At 41.8% G+C, this 23,111-nt stretch overlaps 1 long non-coding RNA gene across 1 annotated transcript; it reads right to left on the bottom strand.

Annotated features, from left to right (window-relative positions):
• Positions 1-5,707: 5,707 nt before the first annotated feature.
• Positions 5,708-22,736, bottom strand: LOC122464002. The gene is made up of 3 exons (XR_006287815.1): positions 22,414-22,736; positions 21,863-21,956; positions 5,708-5,844 (listed from the first exon to the last, which is right to left on the bottom strand). It is a non-coding gene; the product is annotated as an uncharacterized LOC122464002 (long non-coding RNA).
• Positions 22,737-23,111: the final 375 nt, after the last annotated feature.

Here is a 23,111-nt window from a genome sequence, read left to right as displayed (position 1 = left end):
CTTATTAAGATAGGGATGATCATCTGGGTTGCTATCTCCTCCAGCAGTAACACAGATACAGCACCTCTCATCACACAGTGTCTTGGGCATGCCATCTATAACATTAATTTCTGTACGGATAAGCCCTACTGCTCTTATCACTTCTATATAATAATGAGTAATTCCTGACACTATCTCATTCTCCACTCTGGGGGGAAGGGTATCAAACCAAATTCAAGGTGAATTCTATCAGCTTTTGCAATATTTCCAAAAGGCCTTAGGAGTCCTAACCAGGGCAATAAGCTCTTGGATTTGTGCCCGCTTCTTACGAGGGTCACATTGGCCAATTTGCTCAGCTGACTCAAATAACTCCCTTATCTGATCCAAACCTCAGTCTTTCACGTAGAGTCAGGAGTGGTTTAAAGAGAAGCCCAATGTTCAGGTTCTGCAGAATTAGTTTCTCTTTGTCCTTCTGCAAAGCCTGAACTTTGGGTTTCTCTTTACACCATTCCTAATGCAATGCCTGACTTAACAAGACTGAACCATATGTAATGTTATCTCAGTTTGTGTTATGGCACTGGTTCTCCTTTCCTTCCCAATTCAAATAAGAGTTTTCTGTAACTTCCGAGGCCCAGCCCTCCCAGTTTGCTGGGTCAAACCCCACTACTTTCTTAGCTAGATGTCAGAATACAAAAGGTGCAACCTCCGTATTATAGTAATTTAGCAACCCAGACGATCACCCCTATTTTAATATCACCGTCAGCAAGTTATATAAATTTGCTGTGTGATGTTGGGGATGTGTTATCACTAGGTGGAGAGGGGATTCAAGAAAACTCACATTCTGTACTTTTTGAAGTAGACTCTCTAGCAGAACATCTACAGGCTCTCTGCTTCATGAATAAGGCAGTTGGCTTCTCTCTTGAAGGACCTCACAGGTTTTCATTGTAATCCGAAGCTTGTTGACATGCACATGAAGGCAAAGGCAAAAATATAAAAAGTAGGAAACGCCTTTAAAATGCAGAACACACTTGTCTGTTTCAATTCAGGACGCATCACAAACAAAACTGCAAACCACTATTTTTACAGTTAGTCCGTCAAGCTGGGAGGCTTGTCCTTTCATTGAAATTCAAAAATAATGTAGATAATCAATAAAGAAATTTGGAGAAAATCCACAGCAGTTTCTCATTCTCTTTGTCACTAAGAAATGGGTACTTCCTGTTTGCACAATGGCAGCTCCGTGGCTAGTGCTTGTTCTGCTTTCTGCAATACTACTTGCTGTAACAGTCTTTGGATTCCAAGGACAGACTTGGACTACAGACAAATAATTCAAAAACAATTCAGTTCCAATAAGGCTAATCAATGTACTGTCAATCAATGTACAATCAAACCCTGCTAGTGCTCCCTCACCGGAACACTCACCAGGTTGCTGTGTTTGTGTCCCACCACACCAGGTCCATGTGCTCTTAAGCTTCCCTGGGTCTGAGAAGGCTACAGCCCTGTCTCCCTCCTTGGCCCCTCTAACACACTTTCTAGGCATAGGCTTTCTGGCTGTTACTCCTTTGTGGAAATGGTATCGCAGGGCCCAGCTGTCCTAGGTCCCCAGGACCAGCACTAACCCCCAAATTCCCTAATAGCTTATCACACCCTTTCCCAGAGCTCTAATCTTGTGGGCACTAGGGGTTTACAGTTCACCTCTTCAGGGACACTTGATAGTGGCCCACATAATAGACACATAGGGTTCTTCCAAACCAGTTACTCTTTACATTAGCTAGCACAGGAAGTATATTGATTCAGATAAAAACAGCTGTACGCATCTCCCTGCCCCAGTCTCCTTAGCACTCTTGAATATTCTTTGAGCTTACATCAGAATCCTCTAAGGCAGGGGTTCTCAAACTGGGGCTAGGGACCCCTCAGGGGGTCACAAGGTTCTTACATGGGGGGTCGCAAGCTGTCAGCCTCCACCCCAAGCCCCACTTTGCCTCCAGCATTTATAATGGCGTTAAATATATTAAAAAAGTGTTTAATTTATAAGGAGGGGTCACACTCAGATTTTTTTATATGAAAGGGGTCACCAGTACAAAAGTTTGAGAACCACTGCTCTAAGGAGTCCAGAATTCCCACCCCCTGCTGCACACAATTTCTCCTCTCAACCATGGAGTCTTTCTTTCCCATGCAGCCAGTTTTCTTCTTTGTTGGCTGGTCCCTCTGCTATGAAATCATGCCCTCTGTTCCTCGCCTGCCCAGGCTTCCTTTGTCTCACTTTCTGATCCATCCAATCTCTGGTTTTAAAGGCTAGTATCAGTACCTTTTTTTGGGTCATGCTTTGGGGGAAATCCACTCCTCCAAACACTAGCTCTCTAGACAAGCTGGGCAGAGCTTGTTCCATCCAGATTGCAGCTACTCCACTCTTCTGTGATGGTCTAAATGACTATTCAGGTTCTTATAACTTTTACCAATCATCCTATTTAAAGCCAGATACATGTCTGTCCCTTCCTTCCTCAGCACAAGGGTTATGATGTAAGAATACTGTGAAAGACAGCCATAAGATATAAGGATACAGGCAGTTCAAATTTCAAACTGGAGAATTCATAAGCAGTACATAGAAGATTCCCCAAATCATTACAAATACATAAGTCAGCTTTTCCTTCCTCTTCAGGCACCGATTCTGTGAGAACCAGACTCATTAGAAGGAACTAGTCGGGCTTACAGACTGACAGGGTTGTAGCCATCCCAGACCCTAAAAGCTTCTGGTCCCATGTGGCCTACTGAAAGGAATGTGACTCATTATTGGTTTCTGGCTTATAAATGTTATTGAAACTCTTATGCTAAAATAAAATAAATTCAAGAAAACATATCACCAGAACCAAACTATTCATAATACTAAATGTTGTTTTTACTTATCAAATTACAGTAAACAAACCCAGTTTCAAGTTAGTCTCCACAATAGATTGGAATTAATCAAATACCAAAAATAATCAGTCCTTACATAAATTCTAAGAAGCTTACTGCCTGTGAGCTTTAAAAATCGCAATTAAAGCATTTTACCAAATTAAACAAACCTATGCTTTGAATCTAGTTAAGTACCTTAACACTGAAACCAAACTACCACCTAATGTCTGGGCCACAACCTCAGAGTCGATTAGAAACTACCTACCTGGACTTCAGTTACTATAGGACCCTCTCCCACTCCACCAATGTCCCCAGCAAACATATTATAAAACAAACTTTAACAGTACACTCTTGACAAGGAGAAGTTTAACAACTCTTGTTTACCAGAAAAGACAAATGACAATCTCAAGGCTCTCAGGACTTTTACACACAGAACACACTTTAACAAGTGTCTTGAGACAATATTTAGAGCTGTTTAAACTTGAAACTTTTCTTTCTGATACCTTCCTCATGTGGCTTACCCACGCACATGTATACACACAGCCACACTCACTTCCACATCCTGAAAATAAAGAGAAAACAGTTGGGAAATCTCCAGCTAATAAAAACAAAAGATCTAAAATAGAGAGAGGAAAAAATAAGACCCAGGGTCACCAACACTTTAGCTTTCTGTCTTCTAGACTTTTGTAGAGTTGGAGCTGGAATTGCAGTCAAGGAGACAGATGGCAATGATATGCTAGCACAGCCCTAAGTTCTCATTAGCAGACAACCTTCAGGTACAGGGAGAAATGGTTCTAAAGCTGGCATGGCCTGTTTGTTGTCTGTCTTGGAGATTCTGGTAAGTCTGTCTCCCCTCTAATGGCTTGTAGACCTGTAAGGGAAAGCTTCTCAACCTTACCCTTGATTCTTAAAGTTTATGAATTTTGCTCACTCCACTTCTCAGTGACTCCCTCTGAAATCTGCAGACAAATCAGGTGTGAGGCTCACTTTGGAGTTTGGAGCCATGCAACTTAGTTCAATCAAGTCTGAATAGGTCCTTGTTAGTGAGCACCAACTTGGAAAAAGTCCCACGTAAGCAGGCAATTTAAAAAGTATTCAGTGTTTTACATATCAGTGAATGGTGGTCTAGATAATAAAAAAAAATCAAGACACCTAAGACTACTTTTGAGTAAGCTTGCATAGTTTTATCTGGGTTATGGACAGTTAAATATAACCCCCTATAAAAATAGCTAAGGGGGGAAAAACCCTAGTACACCAACAAAACAAAATCAGGCCTTCAGCAAACTAAAAATAAATTCAGACTTATAATTTTTGTCATTGTCACTTTTTCCTCTGCTAATCTAAACCCAGACTAATCTTCTTCTTGGAAACAAGGTAATCATAGTAGTCTTTCTATTTTTGAACTGGTCTATTGGTCAGACAGCTTATCTTCTAAAATCCAAAGTTTAGCAGAGAAAAGTTACTTTAAAGTTCATCAAGATTAAACCCATTTACCATATAAAATTTTAAATAAGGTGTGTGTATATACCCACACAAGGATAACTTACTTAGCATACTATAAGAAAGATAGGGTATAAAACAAACCTTAATTAAGCAACTGCTTTAGCTGATCTGTTTTAGGGCTTTTTAATTTCAATTGTTTGGGACACCAGATTCAAATTAGTTTGATAGAGTTTATTAAATATCCTTAATGGCAAATAACAGTATAGAATATAAAAAGGCAAAAACTATATTGGACTAAGATTTGGCTACATGAATTAAAAAGTTGGTTGATAGCAACATTTGGTTTTCAGAATCTAATTATATAATAAAATAAAATAACACTCAATAATTACCTTGAAGGTAATTTTGTTTAGATTTTTGACCGAGTTCCTCAGAATAGGGCCTTACTTGTGTCAGTTGGTTCAGTTCTGGTGTTGCTAACACAACAGATGGAAAAACAATCCAAAGATTGACCAAAATCGTTTTGTGATCTATTATTTACATGCCAATTCACTAAGGTCTCCTACCCAATAGATGTATAATAGTCAACCCTTTTAATCTATTTGCCTGTGAAAGATATGGCCCCAGGATCTGACTGGTTTCAGAGTAACAGCCATGTTAGTCTGTATTCGCAAAAAGAAAACGAGTACTTGTGGCACCTTAGAGACTAACCAATTTATTTGAGCATAAGCTTTCGTGAGCTACAGCTCACTTCATTGGATGCATACTGTGGAAACTTGTCCCAAACTTGCTTGTATAGGGACAGCCCCTGGCAGGCCGGCCCGGTTTGTTTACCTGCGGCGGTGCGGGCCGAGAGATGTACTAGCCGCCACTTCCAGCAGCTCCCATTGGCCTGGAGCAGCGAACCATGGCCACTGGGATCCGCGATCGGCCAAACCTGTGGACGTGGCAGGTAAACAAACCGGCCCATCAGGGGCTTTCCCCACACAAGCAGCGGAACAAGTTTGGGAGCCACTGCTCTAAAGAGAGACTGTCCTCCTGGCCCACTGCCCTCTTATAAAGGCCAGCTGGGCCCTGATTGGGGCGTGGCTGCAGCTGTTTCTCCCAATCAGCCAAGGCTTGCTGCTTTTCCCAGGAGCAACCCTCTCCCAGGGCTGATTTCAAGCCCTTCAGGGCAGGAGTGGGTGACCACCCCGCTACAGTGACCCATGCTTCTTCCAAAGATTTGAAATGTCCATCCAAAATGCAAATAGTCCTCTCTCACCATCCCAACAGAAAACAAGATATCAACTTTTGCATTCTTGCAACTGGGACTGAAATTTTCCAGTCTCTTTATGTAACACACCAGCCTGTGTAGGACCAGTTAGGCCATAACTGTTGGTACAACCATCTTGGGACATACCTTGAACACAGGCTGGTTTGCTCTGGTCAGCAATTTACCTCTGAAAATCACTTTCTGTGGGCTCTGTGCTGGCTCATGTTTCAGTGTCTCCATCAACCCTGCTAGCTGTCAAAATGTCCAGTTTAAAATTCCTATAACTGATAGAAAGTCCCTCCAAATTCTTTGATGCTCTTTAAACTTGTTTTAACAGTCCATTATATAATGCAAAGTCACTTCAAGAACTGTTCTGCAGCAAGCCCAAACAGCTATATAAATCTTCCATTTGTGTTCTCCTTGTTTTAACAATAATGGTAAGACTTTGGTATGTACAGCTGAGCTGAGTCCAGGCATTATTAACCAGTTACATTTCTGTTTATTCCACTCTGTGGTCAAGTGTCCTTATAAATACACTATTTGGTTTCAGTTTTTTATTTACTGCCTCTTTCAACACAGACGAATTTACTAAATTGATAGCATAAGCATGCTTGATTGAAAACATTAGCCACACTACTTCACTGTATCAAAAATAAAGTCTTCTTTACCACCCCCTCACCAGGACTGCCCACGAGGTAAACCCTGTCATTAAAGTTCACAACATATTCTCCAAAGCTGTATCACTTATAGCTGACTTCCCTTTTATGCAAATTTTAATTAATATTGATTCCCATTTTAATAAGCATCTGGCACATCTAATAGCAATGTTAGATATTAATGTAATATGATTTTTAATTCCTTCATTCAAAGAGATTAAAGACAGGAAGTCTCTTTAGAAGCACCAGCAGTACACTCTTGCAAAAGACTGCAATAAACTCTGAGTTTTCTCAGACTTATTGAAGGAATCTAGCTGTTAGACCTTAGTTTTTTATTGTCTCAGTGCTCTGTTCTATATTTTCCAAAAGGCCTTGATACCTGTCAATTCTTAAAACAGTCATAACCCATAATTTTGAGGCCTTAGTTACTACAATGCACTGTGGCAGTAATTAAGGCCCCGATCCTGCAAGCTGATCCATTCGAGCAGAGGCCCATCAAAAGTCAGTGTAGTTCCACCCAGGTGCAGATGCAGCTTGCAGATAAGTCTGCAGCATTGGGGATCTGCATTAGTAATTACATTGAAATATTAAATTAAATAATAAATATTAAAATCCTCACTCATTGCAGCTTTGTAATTAGTAGAGATAGATTTATAGGAGATATGTGACAGGCTTAACCAGCATAAATAGAGAGCTGTCTCTACAAGATTTCATCTGAAAAAGCAAGGGAGGTTTTACATAATGTTTTTAAAATGTATTAATATGCCAAAGTATCTTATTGTTATTCTGATGTGTTCTCATAGCTGTGCAGAGAGGCATTGATTTTTAGCTGTGAAATGCAAATTTGGCTCACAGTGCTCTGGTTGTTTTTTATAGATATTAAAATACTTGTGCAATGATATGCCTGACATTTTTGAACTGGGTCTTTAGATTTTAGTAATATTGATGTCTTATTGCTGCTACATACAATGTATGTAATATTTCAAAGGCTTAGTGGACTAATCCTGCAAGGTACTGAGCACCCTCAACTCCCTGTCTTTTGTTTTTGTGAGAGTTAAAGGCTCTCAGCAACTCACAGGAAGGACTGAGCACACGTTTTGCATCCTGGATAGAACATATCTTGCAAGCCCGGGGACAATTTTAGCCTAATATATTTATTTTATTAATATTCTAACCAGAACTTTGTGATCATATGACCACGCAGCCTTGTCACTAATAAAAACAAGATGTGCCAAGAAAATAAAGGCAGCATTTACTTGGTGACTCCCTGAAGGAATATATATTTATATGTAGGGAGGTTTGAAATACACCTCTACCCTGATATAATCCGACCGATATATAACACTAATTCGGATATAACACGGTAAAGCAGCGCTCGGGGGCGGCAGGGCTGTGAACTCCGGTGGATCAAATCAAGTTCGATATAACGCGGTTTCACGGTTTAACGCAGTAAGATTTTTTGGCTCCTGAGGACAGCGTTATATCGGGGTAGAGGTGTATGTCACATTTTAAATAACCTACACTAATTTAGACTTAAGAACAAAAGGTTTATTGTTATGGACCCTTGACCAGATCTCAGTGTGCTTTGCAAAAGACTACTACTTTTTGGTGGCCACATCAAACACAGGAGACAGTTCACTCTGTTTACAGCTTGGTGGTCAGAATAAAATGGAAGTGTTAAATGCCAGGCGGCTGTACTTGAATCAGGGTGGTTGCTTCCATTTTCTGGGAGTCGATTGGCTGGTCTTGGGATAGAAAGGACAAGGAACAGGTAGCACTGGAAGGAAGAAAGACTGTCAGATCTGCCAGAAGAGGTACAGGCAGATCCAGGTATACGCCAATACAGAGAAGCCTGGCCTCACTTACACCTACAGCAAGGGCTTCTGGTTAGCCACTCAAAGGCTGTGGAGAACATGGGCCGTTACACTCACCTAGTGGTCCCAAGAGGATTGGTGCCTGAGATTCTGAAGGCGCTATATAGCAACAAGACTGTGGGACTTCTGGGGATAGAGACGCTTATGCAAAGGGTCATCAGCCTGGATGGGGTAGATCTGTTAAGGATTGGGTAAAGTCTTGCTATACCTGTGGGGCCCATAAGACAGTACATACTACACTCAGAGCACCCATGGCATGGTTGGAGAGGGTAGCTATGGATATTCTGGAACCTCTACCTCTCACTGAGAGGCAGTCACAGTCACTACTTCTTTGTGGGAGCCTATGTCCACAACGAGAAGTAATCTGCTTAATCACTGCCTGACCACAAGGCATAGACTGTTGCTAAGGTATTACTTGAGCAGGTGTTAAGCAGATATACAAGGGGAGTGAGCTAGTTTGGGTCAGGGATCTCAGAAAGAAGAGGAGTTTGAGTGCCAAGTTACAACAGAAGTACAAGGGACTGTACAGGGTGGTCAAATGGGTATCTTAGGTACTCTATGAATTACCTCCTATCATGGAGATACACAACAACAGGCTAGAACCAAACCTGGGTCCTGACCCAGCTGAAGCAGGAACTGGGCAAGGATTAAGAAAACTCCAGTCAGTGAAGAAGTGGAGTCCCAGGGCAGCAAATAGGACATGGCCAGGGCAAGTACTGGCATATGTCCCACAGAGCAAGGTGTGGCTTTAACAGGGGGAACTAAGTCAGGCCACAAGACAGAATTGCGGGTGGTGACCCCAACAACAGAACCTTCCCCATTTACCTATGGACTACAGGCAAACACACATGATAAAACAAACACTCAAAGAACTGCACATTTCTGGACTGCATACAACCCCTCAGGTGTATTTCAGTCATTGCACTACACTTCACCCTCCCCATGGTAGTTTTACTGTTTACAAGTGACTCATTATGCTGTGGCATGGCTGCTTTGTATAGTGTGATGAACTAAAAGAAATAACCTTATACTGCCTTCCAACACCCCAGCACATCTTTGTAGGAATGTGCAAGCACCAAGTAAAAAAGTAATTTTAAATGCTTAACTGCTATTTTTGCTTCCCGCTCTCCATTTTGACCTCTTCCACCCTCCTCCCACCCGCCAGGAGCAGCCCGCTGTAGAACTGTCAGCAAAACCAGAAGAGGCAGAAGTAGCCCCAGAGCCTGGTAAGTTTGTTTGATGTTTTTTATTCATATATGAGTGGAACAGATTTCTGACTTATGACCCAATGCAAAATTTATTACAAGCTGCAGGTAGCAACATATATCTACCAATGGCAGAATGCACACCAGCATCTTGGTGTCACCTGCCCCACATCTGCCAGATGGGATTGTGGGATAGTGCTGGAGGACACAAGTCTGCAGGACCTGGGCTCAAGCTGTGTCCACACTACACTGTGAATCCAAGTCATAGTGGGACTCGGGCTCAGAACTACCCCTTGTGCTGGGTTCTAGGGCCTGGACCCAGAGGGCTTACTGGCATGAGTCAGATTTCATAGAATCATAGAAGATTAGGGTTGGAAGAGACCTCAGGAGGTCGTCTAGTCCAACCCCTTGCTCAAAGTAGGACCAACCCCAAATAATCATCCCAGCCAGGGCTCTGTCAAGGCAAGCCTTAAAAACCTCTAAGGATGGAGATTCCTCCACCTCCCTAGGTAACCCATTCTAGTGCTTCACCACCCTCCTAGTGAAATAGTTTTTCCTAATATCCAACCTACTGCAACTTGAGACCATTGTTCCTTGTTCTGTCATCGGCCACCACTGAGAACAGCCAAGCTCCATCCTCTTTGGAACCCCCCTTCAGGTAATTGAAGGCTGCCATCAAATCCCCCCTCACTCTTCTCTTCTACAGACTAAATAAACCCAGATCCCTCAGGCTCTCCTCGTAAGTCATGAGTCCCAACCCCCTAATCATTTTCGTTGCCCTCCACTGGACTCTCTCCAATTTGTCCACATCCTTTCTGTAGTGGGGGGCCCAAAACTGGACGCAATACTCCAGATGTAGCCTCACTAGTGCTGAATAGAGGGGAATAATCACTTCCCTCAATCTGCTGGCAATGCTCCTACTAATGCAGCCCAATATGCCGTTAGCCTTCTTGGCAACAAGGGCACACTGTTGTCTCATATCCAGTTTCTCGTCCATTGTAATCCCCAGGTCCTTTTCTGCAGAACTGCCGCTTAGCCAGTCAGTCCCCAGCCTGTAGCAGTGCATGGGATTTTTCTGTCCTAAGTGCAGGATTCTGCACTTGTCCTTGTTGAACCTCATCAGATTTTTTTTTGGCCCAGTCCTCCAATTTGTCTAGGTCACTCTGTATCCCATCCCTACCCTCCAGCATATCTACCTCTCCCCCCAGCTTAGTGTCATCTGTGAACTTACTGAGGGTGCAATCCATCCCATCATCCAGATGATTAATGAAGATGTTGAACAAAACCGGCCCCAGGACTGACTCCTGGGGCACTCCGTTTGATACTGGCTGCCAACTAGACATTGAGCTGTTGATCACTACTCGTTGAGCCTGACGATCTAGCCAGCTTTCTATCCACCTTAATAGTCCATTCATCCAATCCGTACTTCTTTAACTTGCTGGCAAGAATACTGTGGGAGATTATAACAAAAGCTTTGCTACAGTCAAGGTATATCCCGTCCACTGCTTTCCTCATATTCACAGAGCCAGTAATCTCATCATAGATAGCAATCAGGTTGGTCAGGCATGACTTGTCCTTGGTGAATCCATGTTAACTGTTCCTGATCACCTTCTTCTCCTCCATTTGTGTGTAGACAGAAGGAGACAGGGATTGGCTTGAGCCTGAGTCTGAGCCTGGGCTTACATTGCAATGTAGACAAACCCTAGGTGCTACTGTAACACAAAAATAGCAATAATATAGGACCCTCTGCAAATGTCAAAATAGGGGCCTTTACACTTATCCCGGGATCATGAAAACTAACACCATATGAAGACCTGCTTTTAAGAGGGACACCTGGGAATTGAGTTTGACAAGGACTGCAGTGGCCTAAGCCTGACTTTGATAATACTCAGTTATGTTCCTCTGTGCTGCAAGAATTTTTTAAGTATCCCTCCTTTTAATCTGTTAATCAAGTATAGGGTTTATGTGTAATACAAGGCACACTGGACCTTTACTTATTTAACTTTGAACTGTTTATTGAAATGGATTTAATTTGGAAGATGGGTTGCTAACCATTGCGAAGCAGTTTTTCATTAAATAAAAGTGAATAATGAGACTTCTGGAATGAGACCATGACTGCATGTTTCAAGGGGACCAAGGGGCTGGGATTCAGGACTCCTGACTTCTACTTGTGGGCTCTGCCACTGATTTGGGCAAATCACTTAGGCTAACATTTTCAAAACTGATTTTTTTGGCATCTTAGTTTTAGGGTACTTAAGACACCTAGCAGTCAATTTTCAGAGATGCTTTAAGCCAGCAGCTCAAATTCAGCTGCCTTAAGAAAGCAGAGAAAAATGCCAAGTAGTACCAGCCAAACTGTGGTGTGTGGAGATGGTCTAGCAATAGAGAAACATGTGTGCATGGCTGAGCTCATTGCAGCTGCAGAGCAGTAAACATGACCACCATTTTTCACATCTGTTCCAGGCACAGGACATTCCCTACTGGAAGATGAAGAATGATGTGGAGCTGGGGGATGTATTTTGCTTCTAACTGAGCAGGGAATCAGCAGCCATTTCTCATATTCTCTTGCAATTCCATTTAGCTCAGCCTTGAGGATACAAGCAGTGGTTCTGCAGTTATAGCCGTGTTGGGTACAGGAAGAGAGACAAAGTGGGTGAGGTAATACCTCCATCCAATGCACTAAATGCCCCAATAACAACTATGTGGGTGAAACCAGACAATCACTACACTCTTGAACTCACACAGGAAAATGCTAAAAGACAAAAAAAAAACCCTATCACCTGTGGGTGAACACTTTTTTCAAAGCAATCACTCTGTCTGATCGATCAGTCCTCATAATCCAAGGAAACCTGCACAACACTTTCAAAAGATGAGCCTGGAAGCTTAAATTCATAACTCTGCTAAACACTAAAAATCATGGATTGAACAGAGAGACTGGATTTATGGCTTATTACAACAGTCTGTAAATATCCATTTTTGTTCTATGACTGCAGGTGTTAATGGCCCACTCTGGCTTGAATGATCTCTTACAATATGTGCTAACTACTTACACTAAACAATCTGTTCCACCTGGCATTTTGCTGTGATGCTGGGAGTTCCTTTCCCAGACCTGAAGAAGGGTTCTGTGTGGCTCCAAAGCTTGTCTCTCTCACTAATAGAAGCTGATCCAATAAAAGATTTTACCCTACACACTTTGTTTTGATTTTGACTTTTTTTAAATATTGCATTATATTATAACACAGAATAAGTCCTTTCAAAACAAAATCAAAATGCTTCATTCCAAAAACGTCAAAATGGGACATCTCAACAATGTTGGAACTTTTCCCCCCTGGTTTTCTTCTAAAACTAAATTCTGGCAAAATCAAGCTGATTTTGCAAAGCATTTTGATTTCAACTGAACCACATGTTCTGACAGGATAGGGTTTCATCAGAATTTTTCAGACAATCTCTACTCCCCTCCCACCCCTCCTGTGCGCATGTGAACAACAGTAATATTACCCCCACATGCCTCCTCTGGCCGTCACTGTCTCTCTGGTTCCTTCTCCCTTATCATATACAATGTGCTTGGAAAATGCTGCACAGGAGCCCTGGAGGACAGGGGCTCCTTGTACGTTTTCACCACCAATATACTCATACTGGGGCTGCCATTATTTGGCTCTAGAGAGCATTTATTTTGGCTGGGGGATGGGAGGAAATAGTATGGTATTTTTATGGGAAAAGGTAAAAATGAGGCAGGACTTACGTTGAATAACCAAATAAAAAGGTCTGTTAGAATAGATCATCTAGTTCATTCTCCTGCTAGTGCAGGATTTTTTCCTGAAATACTTGACACAGTTAAAGATATGGGTATTCTCCACTCTTTCACTTCAGTTTTACACCAGTGTAACTCCATTGAAATGGATGGGATTATGCTGTGTCAATCTTGGTAAAAGGGTGGAGAATCAGGTCCCTCCTGCATGGGCGGTGGGTATAATAGGCGGGGGGAGGCTGAGCCTCCCCAAACGACTTGGTGTGCCCTGCCCATGCTCCACCTCCAGGAGTGCCTGTGAGTTCCTGCTCTTTTGTGGCCCAGGCTGGGGCTTGGGCTGGACAGCCTGCCGCCAGAACTTGGGGCAGCTAGGGCTGGTGCCTACCTGGTGTTCCAGTTGGGGGTGCTGCGGTGGTGCCGCCTGTATCATAAATATAAAGGGAAGGGTAACCACCTTTAAAATCCCTCCTGGCCAGAGGAAAAACCCTTTCACCTGTAAATGGTTAAGAAGCTAAGACAACCTCGCTGGCACCTGACCAAAATGACCAATGAGGAGACAAGATACTTTCAAAGCTGGAGGGGGGAGAAATAAAGGGTCGGTCTGTCTGTCTGATACTTTTGCCAGGGACAGAACAGGAATGAAGTCTTAGAACTTAGTAAGTAATCTAGCTAGATATGCGTTAGATTCTGATTTCTTTAAATGGCTGAGAAAATAAGCTGTGCTGAATAGAATGGATATTCCTGTCTTTGTGTCTTTTTGTAACTTAAGGTTTTGCCTAGAGGGATTCTCTATGTTTTGAATCTAATTACCCTGTAAGGTATTTACCATCCTGATTTTTACAGAGGTGATTCTTTTTACTTCTATTAAAATTCTTCTTTTAAGAAACTGATTGCTTTTTTCCTTGTTCTTAAGATCCAAGGGTTTGGGTCTGTGGTCACCTATGCAAATTGGTGAGGATTTTTGTCAAGCCTTCCCTAGGAAGTGGGGTGCAAGGTTTTGGTGAGGATTTTGGGAGGAAAGACGTTTCCAAATGGCTCTTTCCCAATAATAAACCCTGTTAGACGTTTGGTGGTGGCGGCAATAAAGTCCAAGGGCAAAAGGTAAAATAGTTTGTACCTTGGGGAAGTTTTAACCTAAGCTGGTAAAAGTAAGCTTAGGAGGTTTTCATGCAGGTCCCCTCATCTGTACCCTAGAGTTCAGAGTGGGGAAGGAACCTTGACAGCCTGCCTGGTGCTCCAGGGCTGGGGGTGCTGGCCTGGGGCAGGGGGTCCAGGGGCTGTGGTGGGGCTCAGCCACTCTGGGCTCCAGCGGGGGAGGGGGCAAAACAGGAGGAGAGGGGCTTTGGGTGGAGGGGGAGAGAGCTAGCCTTCCCCAACTGCTGGTTCACCTGCTGCCCATGCCCTCCTGTCTTGAATGTGCCAGGAAAGTAAAGAAGAGGTTAAACGTAAATTTGACAAGCTGCACACAGTCACCTTTTTCTTGCTTTCTCTAAAGACTATGGTTACAGAGCACTTATCACAAACAGCAGGAAGTTCACACTGTCTTGCAGTTCCCTCCTGCCCTCCCCCTCCAATTTCCTCTTTGAAATGGTGTTGCACTAATTACAAGATTTTCATTTGAAAATGAATGTGCACTTAGAGAATATGAATTAAAAGAAATGCTAACCCCAAGATAGGGAAATTTACATCAACCAGATGAACTGATGGGAAAAAGAATACCCCAAAGTGCACAGAGACACACAGGGTTATTGTACCTGTGTTTGAAGAGGTGGAGGTACCAAGAAAATAAACTGACTTTTTTCCAGTGAGATATTTCCTTGAAGTATTTGCACCGGGTGTTGTGGATCTCTCAAGGTTTAAAGCACTCAGAACTAAAAGGCATACAAAGAAACACTGGAATACAAACTCCCCTTTTCTTCCTTTCTCAGTCCCAACAGTCTATGTAAGGGATTTGGAATCCTGCTACCTGTCCACAAGTGAATCACACCTTCAAGTCAATAGGAATTGTGCATGTGAAGGTCCTCCAGAATCAAGTCCAGTTGTTATATTGTACTTTTTAAAAACCTGAGTGCCCAAAAAGCTCTTCGACTTTCACCCACCCACACACCCAAATTCAGTGTTTCCCTTACAGAAATAATGGAAATAGATTTGATGGTTGCTTTGTCAGCGCAGCTGTTAGTCCCGAGATGGCTGGCATTAACAACTGCCTGAGTGATTTGCCTGTAATTAAGAGTCCTCTGCAAACACTGAAACAAATGCCCTTCCTTTTTTCACAAGACCATGAAAACTACAAACAACACTTTAAGATCCTCTTCTGGTGGGAATTATAGTCCTCCTACAGTCACAGGGTCACGTCTGCCCAGGGTTAGCCTAGCCAGCTGCATTTAAAAAACAAACAAACTTGAATCTCACACATTAAATCTCTGAACAACACTAAAATAAATACATGTTGCCTGCACACCCATTTCCTCTAGAAGAATTTATGTAGCCATACATTTCTCAGCAATTATATGTTGCATCCTAACAATAATCTTGGGCAGATGAGAGGGTTTTTTTTTTTAACTCCTCCATATGTGTTTGTTTTGTCAGCTCAGATGATCTCTGACTCATAGGGAACTATATGAATGGCATGCATTCCTCTGTCTAATCTATTTTGCATAGGTTAGTGTGGGAAGGGGATTTTAGGCAAATAGGTTGACATAAAAGGCACTGAAATGGGAGTACGAAAAGGAAACTAAATAGGCAGTACGATGACAAGCTTGAGAGAAGGGTATGGGACTGTATGAGGACATGAGGGTAGAGGATGAAGATTCCCCTCTAAAAACGTATCTAGGGCTTGATTCTGATCTCACTGTTAGTACAAACCAGGAATACCCCACTGAAATTGGTGAAGTTACATAGGTATATGGGAAATCAAAATGAAGACTGTACTGTGTCACTGAGAAGGACAAAATAGGCCTTTCTCCAGATGAATTTTCTACTTTTGTGTCTTGTGTGAGCTTGTGGAGAAGGGATAGAACAAGTTAGATGTACATAATGAAAAATTAGAAACAAGTGGTGATGTGTACTTTTTTGAGGCCTACAGTCCTTATGCAACATTTCTGCCAGGAGGATAATAGCAGAAAAAAGAGTTGGGTTCAATATTTTTAGGATCCTTCTTCACAAACAACTAAACTGGCTTAAACCCACACCTAGAAATCTGGGAAAACTAAATGCACCCTTCCCGAATGCCCTTCACAGGCAGAACTGCCACAAGTACTCCAAGACTGTGTCCAAACAAGGAAATCCTTATTATGAGAAATGGACACTCATAAACTTGTGAAATCACAAAGGCGGGGCCTCAGGGAGAAGGGGCAGCACAGGGGGCAGGACCACAGTTCAGGCACCTGTGTGCATTCCACCCCGCCCCCCTCACACACACACTTTTAGGGACCATCTGCCACTTCTGCTCTGAGGACTTTACATATGTGTGGAACAGATTATATAGCCTAAGTAGTTAGCACACATTGTAAGGGACCATTCAAGGTAGAGTGGCCCATTAACACCTGTGCAGTCACAGGACAAAAAGAGGGGCTTAGTGCATTAGAGATTGTTGAAATAAGCCATAACTCTCAGTATGGCACTCTATACATGGCCCAGTCACCCCTAGGGGGGCAGAGCAACACACTGAGTGGGTTACACATATTTTAGATAACTATAGTAAAATCCCCAGAAAACCTACAACCTGAGTATTTCATGAACACATCATGAAGACCATACCTAAAATGCAAGGGGGAAATCACCTATACGTTTTAAAATATAATGCCTGATCCTGCAAGTATTACTCATGTGAGCAATCCTTTTTCATAGGATCATGGGCGGCAGGTGGATCTCCCCCTTCGGGAGGCTAGTCCTGCAGCCCCGTCCCTTCCGCACGAGGCCCTACCCCCACGTGGCTGAAGCTCTGAGGCCCCCCCCACCCATCTGCCTCTTGTGGCCAGAGAAGGCCTGGGCCGGCTGGAACCCCAAACTGCCACTCCACCCCCCGCGCTGCCAGAGGAGCCCTGGGCCAGCCCCAGCTGGCCAACCAACCCGAGCCCCAGCCCAAGCAGCCCCAGCCTAGTGTCCCACGGCAGCGGCTGCAGGTCTATTATACCCGCTGCCCGTGTGCGGGAGTGCTCCCACTGACATCACGGGGACTCTTTGTGCAAGTAAAGATTACTGGTGTGAGGAAGGTTAACAGAAAAGGACCTTGAAAGGGGCTCAATTCTACAGAGGGATGAGCACTCTGAACCCAATTCAGTTAAGCACATGTTGAAATGCTTTACTGGAACAGGGTCAGAGTGCTCAGCACCTTGAAGGATTGAATCCAAACTGTATATAAATAGTAAAATACAGAACAAAACACATGGAGCTGCTGTCAGAGAAAGAATTTATACAGACAGCTCACCCACACGATTAAAGTGGAAATATTGATATGTGATGTAACATAGCTCACATTCTGGCTGTAATTACTGAGCACTATTAAATCACACTGGATCAATAAAATCTTCACTATCACAAGAAAAAAAAAATCCATTTACTTGATCAACTCAGATTTCAGAATAACTAAATGCAGAAGAAATACTTACATTTCTCTTTGGACATTTTTCCCTGTATGCCAAGACCTTTGTATTCTACTTTGCCAGTAATTTTTTTTACTATAATTTGTTACATTTTGAATTTTATATCTTAATATATTACATAAATGGTGCCATCATGAGGCATTATCAATCAGTGACAATATAATTCAACTATAAGTAATCAATTTTAGATTAATAAAAGTTCCTGCGCTTTTAGCCAAAACTTTCAAATGGTTATACTTCCAACATAGTGCTTTACTACTGAATACTCCCCCTAGTGGTAATGAAACTGCTACAGTTGTAAGCACTATGTTTGGCAGTAAGCATTTGCAGGATCCCTCCCCTAGTAATTAAATTAAAAATTCAGGATGAAATATGCAAGCCAACCACATTTTAGAAAACAAATGTCAGTTTGTGCAGAATGGAATGCAATGACAGTCATGACACATTTAAAATGTTTCTTTAAAAATAAGATGCAAATAATAAGTATTTTCTTCTGATAATAGTTTGGGGGCCAAATTCTTTGCTAAACTGCATTCTTTGTAAATCCATTGACTTCATCCTCATTGATTTCAAAAGGGATTTTCAGAATGTAGGTGTAGAATTTGGCCCCAATGTTTGAATGACATTAAATCAGTGGAGGTTTCATAAACCAAATAGGTTTCAGAGTAACAGCCGTGTTAGTCTGTATTCGCAAAAAGAAAAGGAGTACTTGTGGCACCTTAGAGACTAACCAATTTATTTGAGCATGAGCTTTCGTGAGCTACAGCTGTAGCTCACGAAAGCTCATGCTCAAATAAATTGGTTAGTCTCTAAGGTGCCACAAGTACTCCTTTTCTATAAACCAAATAGTTACACAATTTAACCTATTACACACCAGTTATGTCACTAGCTTGAGGTTCATTAGCAATTGTTATCATGTTGACAAACTCAAACTAATCTCTGATACTTCTCTGGTTCTTGATTGTAATTATTTAATATCCTGACAATTAGGGCTGTCAATTAATCACAGTTAACTCATGTGATTAACTCAAAAAATTAATCGCGATTAAAAAAATTAATCACGATTAATCGCACTGTTAAACAATAGAATACCAATTGAAATTTATTAAATATTTTGGATGTTTTTCTACATTTTCAAATATATTGATTTCTATTACAACACAGAATACAGTATACAGTACTCACTTTATATTATTTTTATTACAAATATTTTCACTGTAAAAATTATTTTAAAATAGTATTTTTCAACTCACCTCATACAAGTACTGTAGTGCAATATATTTATTGTGAAAGTTTAACCTACAAATGTAGATTTTTCTTTTGTTACATAACTGCACTCAAAAACAAAACAATGTAAAACTTTAGAGCCTACAACTCCACTCCATCCTACTTCTTGTTCAGCCAATCGCTAAGACAAACAAGTTTGTTTACATTTATGGGAGATACTGCTGCCTGCTTCTTATTTACAATGTCACCTGAAAGTGAGAACGGGCATTCGCATGGCACTTTTGTAGCCAGCGTTGCAAGGTATTTACATTCCAGATATGCTAAACATTCATGTGCCCCTTCATTCTTCGGCCACCATTCCAGAGGACATGCTTCCATGTTGATGACACTCATTAAAAAAATAATGCGTTCATTAAATTTGTGACTGAACTCCTTGGGGGAGAATTTTATGTCTCCTGTTCTGTTTTACCAACATTCTGGCATATATTTCATGTTATAGCAGTCTCGAATGATGACCCAGCACATGTTCATTTTAAGAACACTTTCACAGCAGATTTGACAAAATGCAAAGAAGGTACCAATGTGAGATTTCTAAAAATAGCTACAGCACTCAACCCAAGTTTTAAGAATCTGAAGTGCCATTCAAAATCTGAGAGGGTCGAGGTGGGGAGCATGCTTTCAGAAGTCTTAAAAGAGCAACACTCAGATGCAGAAACTACAGAACCCAAAACACCAAAAAAGAAAAATCAGCCTTCTGCTGGTGGCATCTGACTCAGATGATGAAAATGAACATGCGTCGGTCCACTCTGCTTTGGATCGTTATTGAGTAGAACTGATCATCAGCATGGGCGTATGTCCTCTGGAATTGTGTTGAAGCATGAAGGGACATATGAATCTTTAGCGCATCTGGCAAGTAAATATCTTGCGACGCTGGCTACAACAGTGCCATGGAAATGCCTGTTCTCACTTTCAGGTGACATTGTAAACAAGAAGCAGGCCGCATTATCTCCTGCAAATTGTAACCAAACTTGTTTGTCTGAGTGATTAGCTGAAGTAGGACTGATTGGACTTGTAGGCGCTAAAGTTTTACATTGTTTTATTTTTGAATACAGGTTTTTTTTTTTTTCAGATAATTCTACACTTATACGTTCAACTTTCATTATAAAGAGATTGCACTACAGTACTTGTCATGGGGGAATTGAAAAATACTATTTTTTTTAACTGTGCAAATATTTGTAATAAAAAGTAAATATAAAGTGAGCACTATACACTTTGCATTCTGTGTTGTAATTGAAATCAATATATTTGAAAATGTAGAAAATATCCAAAAATATTTAAATATATGGGATTCTATTATTGTTTAACTGTGCGATTAATCACATGATTAATTGTGATTCATTTTTTTAATCGCTTGACAGCTCTACGGACAATATGTGTCCCATTCTATGCCTGGAAATTAGTTTAAAAAATAGACGCACTGGGGCCCCGGCTAGACATTGTGGTTCTACGGTACAGAAAAACCCTTTACTATATTATTCTCTGTTGTCACAATGCGATATTAGAAATGTCTCCACAACAATAGACAAGACATTTTTCACACCAGCAGAGTTTCTGAATTGACTTCACATTTGCTGATTGCCTGCACGTACCAGCGACAGTAATACAGGCAGTAGATCATGCTCTTTGGAATTTGTTCAAATCTATTTGGGCTTCTCCTGTGAGCCATGAAAAGGATTCTTTCAAACAGAACCACATGGGAAAACAACGGTGCGGAAAACTTCTGATATTGTCATGCAGTGGGAGACAACAGCTGGGTATTATGAAGAGGCCACAGCTGTTTGTTACTCTTTTAAATTGGCTTTCTTCACTTGAAGTTCAATATTTATTTGTACCAGTTTGAATTTTTTAAAATTAAATATATCTGTGTAGCTTTTATTTTCTGCTCTTTATGCACCTAATTCTGCACCATTCAAATCATGGTATTTGCTCCTTTTGCACTCACTTTGCATTGGTGTAAATGACTACCCAAAAGCATAAGGCAGTGGAGAATCAGGGCCTAGGTCTTATGCCTGAGCATTGTCCACTGGTTTCAATAGGAATTGTGAGTGCTTAGCAACACACTTGAGGATCAGGCCCTAACTATTTCTTTTTTTAAAGATTTCTTTTAGTGCAGACAATTCCAAAATCTTTCTCAATGTCCTAATTTCTTATTGTTCTATGATATTATCAGAAGCAGCCGGAAAGGGATTTGGGTGCAGATCCTTAGCTGGCATAAAATATCATAGTTTCACTGTAGTCAGTGGAGCTATGCCAATTTACACCAACTGAGGATCTGCCCTTTGGTCTTTTTCTCCCCTGTGACTAGCGAGGCATTTTCTGCTAAGATATATATTCTAATATACAGTGCTACATTACCAGTAATGAATGTAAAATCTGGTGGGATGCAGGGAGCCTATGGAATCCCATCTGTCAATGCCAGTAGAAATGAATGTGCTGTTGGGGAAGAATTTCCAACTACGGTTTTATGTTGGCCATACTGGTTTCTACTTTGTTGTTCTTGGCCTCATTATTTGGTACTATTCTTTATGCCACAGTTGGCGCCCTTTTCCAAAAGTGCAGGAAAATGGGAGAGTCAGGTGACTCAAAGTCTGCCTAGTAACAATGAAGTTACTTAAGGGGTATTCATCCACCCTTCAGGGCTACTTGCCACTTGCTGCTTGTTGCCTCAGGGCTGCCAAAGATAGTAGCCTGACTGGGACCTGTACTACTGAGCTGAGGAGCAGTCCAGTAGCCCACACAAGAGCACAGCTGCTAGAAACCCCCAAGACAGACCAGGTCTGCAGAACTTGAACTTATTCCATCCGGACCTCACACACACATGCACCTGTAATCATCAACTGTAGGTTCGCATACTACACACATGACCATGGGTCAAGAGTGGAAGACAGAAGATTGAAGATCAGCGAAAGACCAACGACTTACCTGTTCACCTGCGTGGTTCCTGAGTCTCCCAAGTTCCTGATCCTGTGCCCTGTCAGCTTGATTCCTGCTTTCCTTGGGGTCTGCCTATCTTCTCCTGTCAATGAGACATGGTAGTGTGGTTACTCTCATTACTCTTATTGTGGATCCCTCTTTTCTTTGGGGTTCTGGCTTTATGCCATATTCCTTCCATTGACAACCGAGCCTGTTTTGTACTGTTTTAGTTAAGTTGGGGGTCCTTGTTTACTTGTACACATGTATTCAGTTAATAAACCCACTTACTTGCACCTTACCAACCAGTCATGTCTTGTCTCACCACCTAAATGGGCCGATGACTAGATGTGGGCGGGGGTGGAGAACCTGAATTTAGCCCCTTCTGAGGTCAACACACAGTTCCAGGGCTGACTGATTTGGTCCAAGGGCTAACAGTATACATATACAATTAATCAATTGATACCCATTAAGAGGAGCTGCTCTGTCAGTTGACAGAGGAAGCTTAGATGTCCAGGTCTACTTGTAAAATAGAGGAGTCCAGAATATAAGTTTGATATTACCTCACCCACCTTGTCTCCTTCTAAATCTGAGGACACAAATGGTGTTTTTATAGTCTGGAAATCCCAGCAGAAAACAACCCTCAGATAGGAAACTTTAATCTGTGAAGGGGAAAGAGGTGAGTCACTCAGGGAAATACTCTGCCCACAGTGGTTTCTTTAGATCTCCTGTTAATAAATACATTGCACATTATTTCAGCCTGGAAAGTCAAACATTACTGCACAAATTGTGTCATTTTAAGAACAGGGAACAGAAAAAAGAACGATTCCAGAAGAAGGAGCTTCGGAAAAGGAAACGAGCCAGAGGGTTTACAATGAACAGAATATTTAAGATAGTTATTAAACACCAAAATCTAGAAAGGGTTGAGTGGAAACGGAAGACATCTATAAGTGGTAGCAACTCACCCACCCCCAACATGTGCTAAAATTTGCCTAAGGCTATGTCACTCTGCCGCATAATTTATGCTGCTCAGAGGTGTGAATAAAACACTCAGTGACATAAGTTACACCAACATAAGTGCATCAGTGAGAGCTATGTCAGTGAGAGCTTCTCCTGCCAACATAGCTTCTGCTGCTCATGGAAGTGGTTTTATCATGTTGACAGGAGAGCTCTCTCTTGTTGACATAGAGCACAGGTGGGCAAACTACAGCCCGCTGGCCACACCTGGCCTGCGGGACCATCCTGCCCAGCCCCATAGCTT

Source organism: Chelonia mydas, chromosome 1, assembly GCF_015237465.2.
Source record: "Chelonia mydas isolate rCheMyd1 chromosome 1, rCheMyd1.pri.v2, whole genome shotgun sequence".
Lineage (NCBI taxonomy): Eukaryota > Metazoa > Chordata > Testudines > Cheloniidae > Chelonia > Chelonia mydas.
This window is presented reverse-complemented; position numbering and strand designations above follow the sequence as displayed.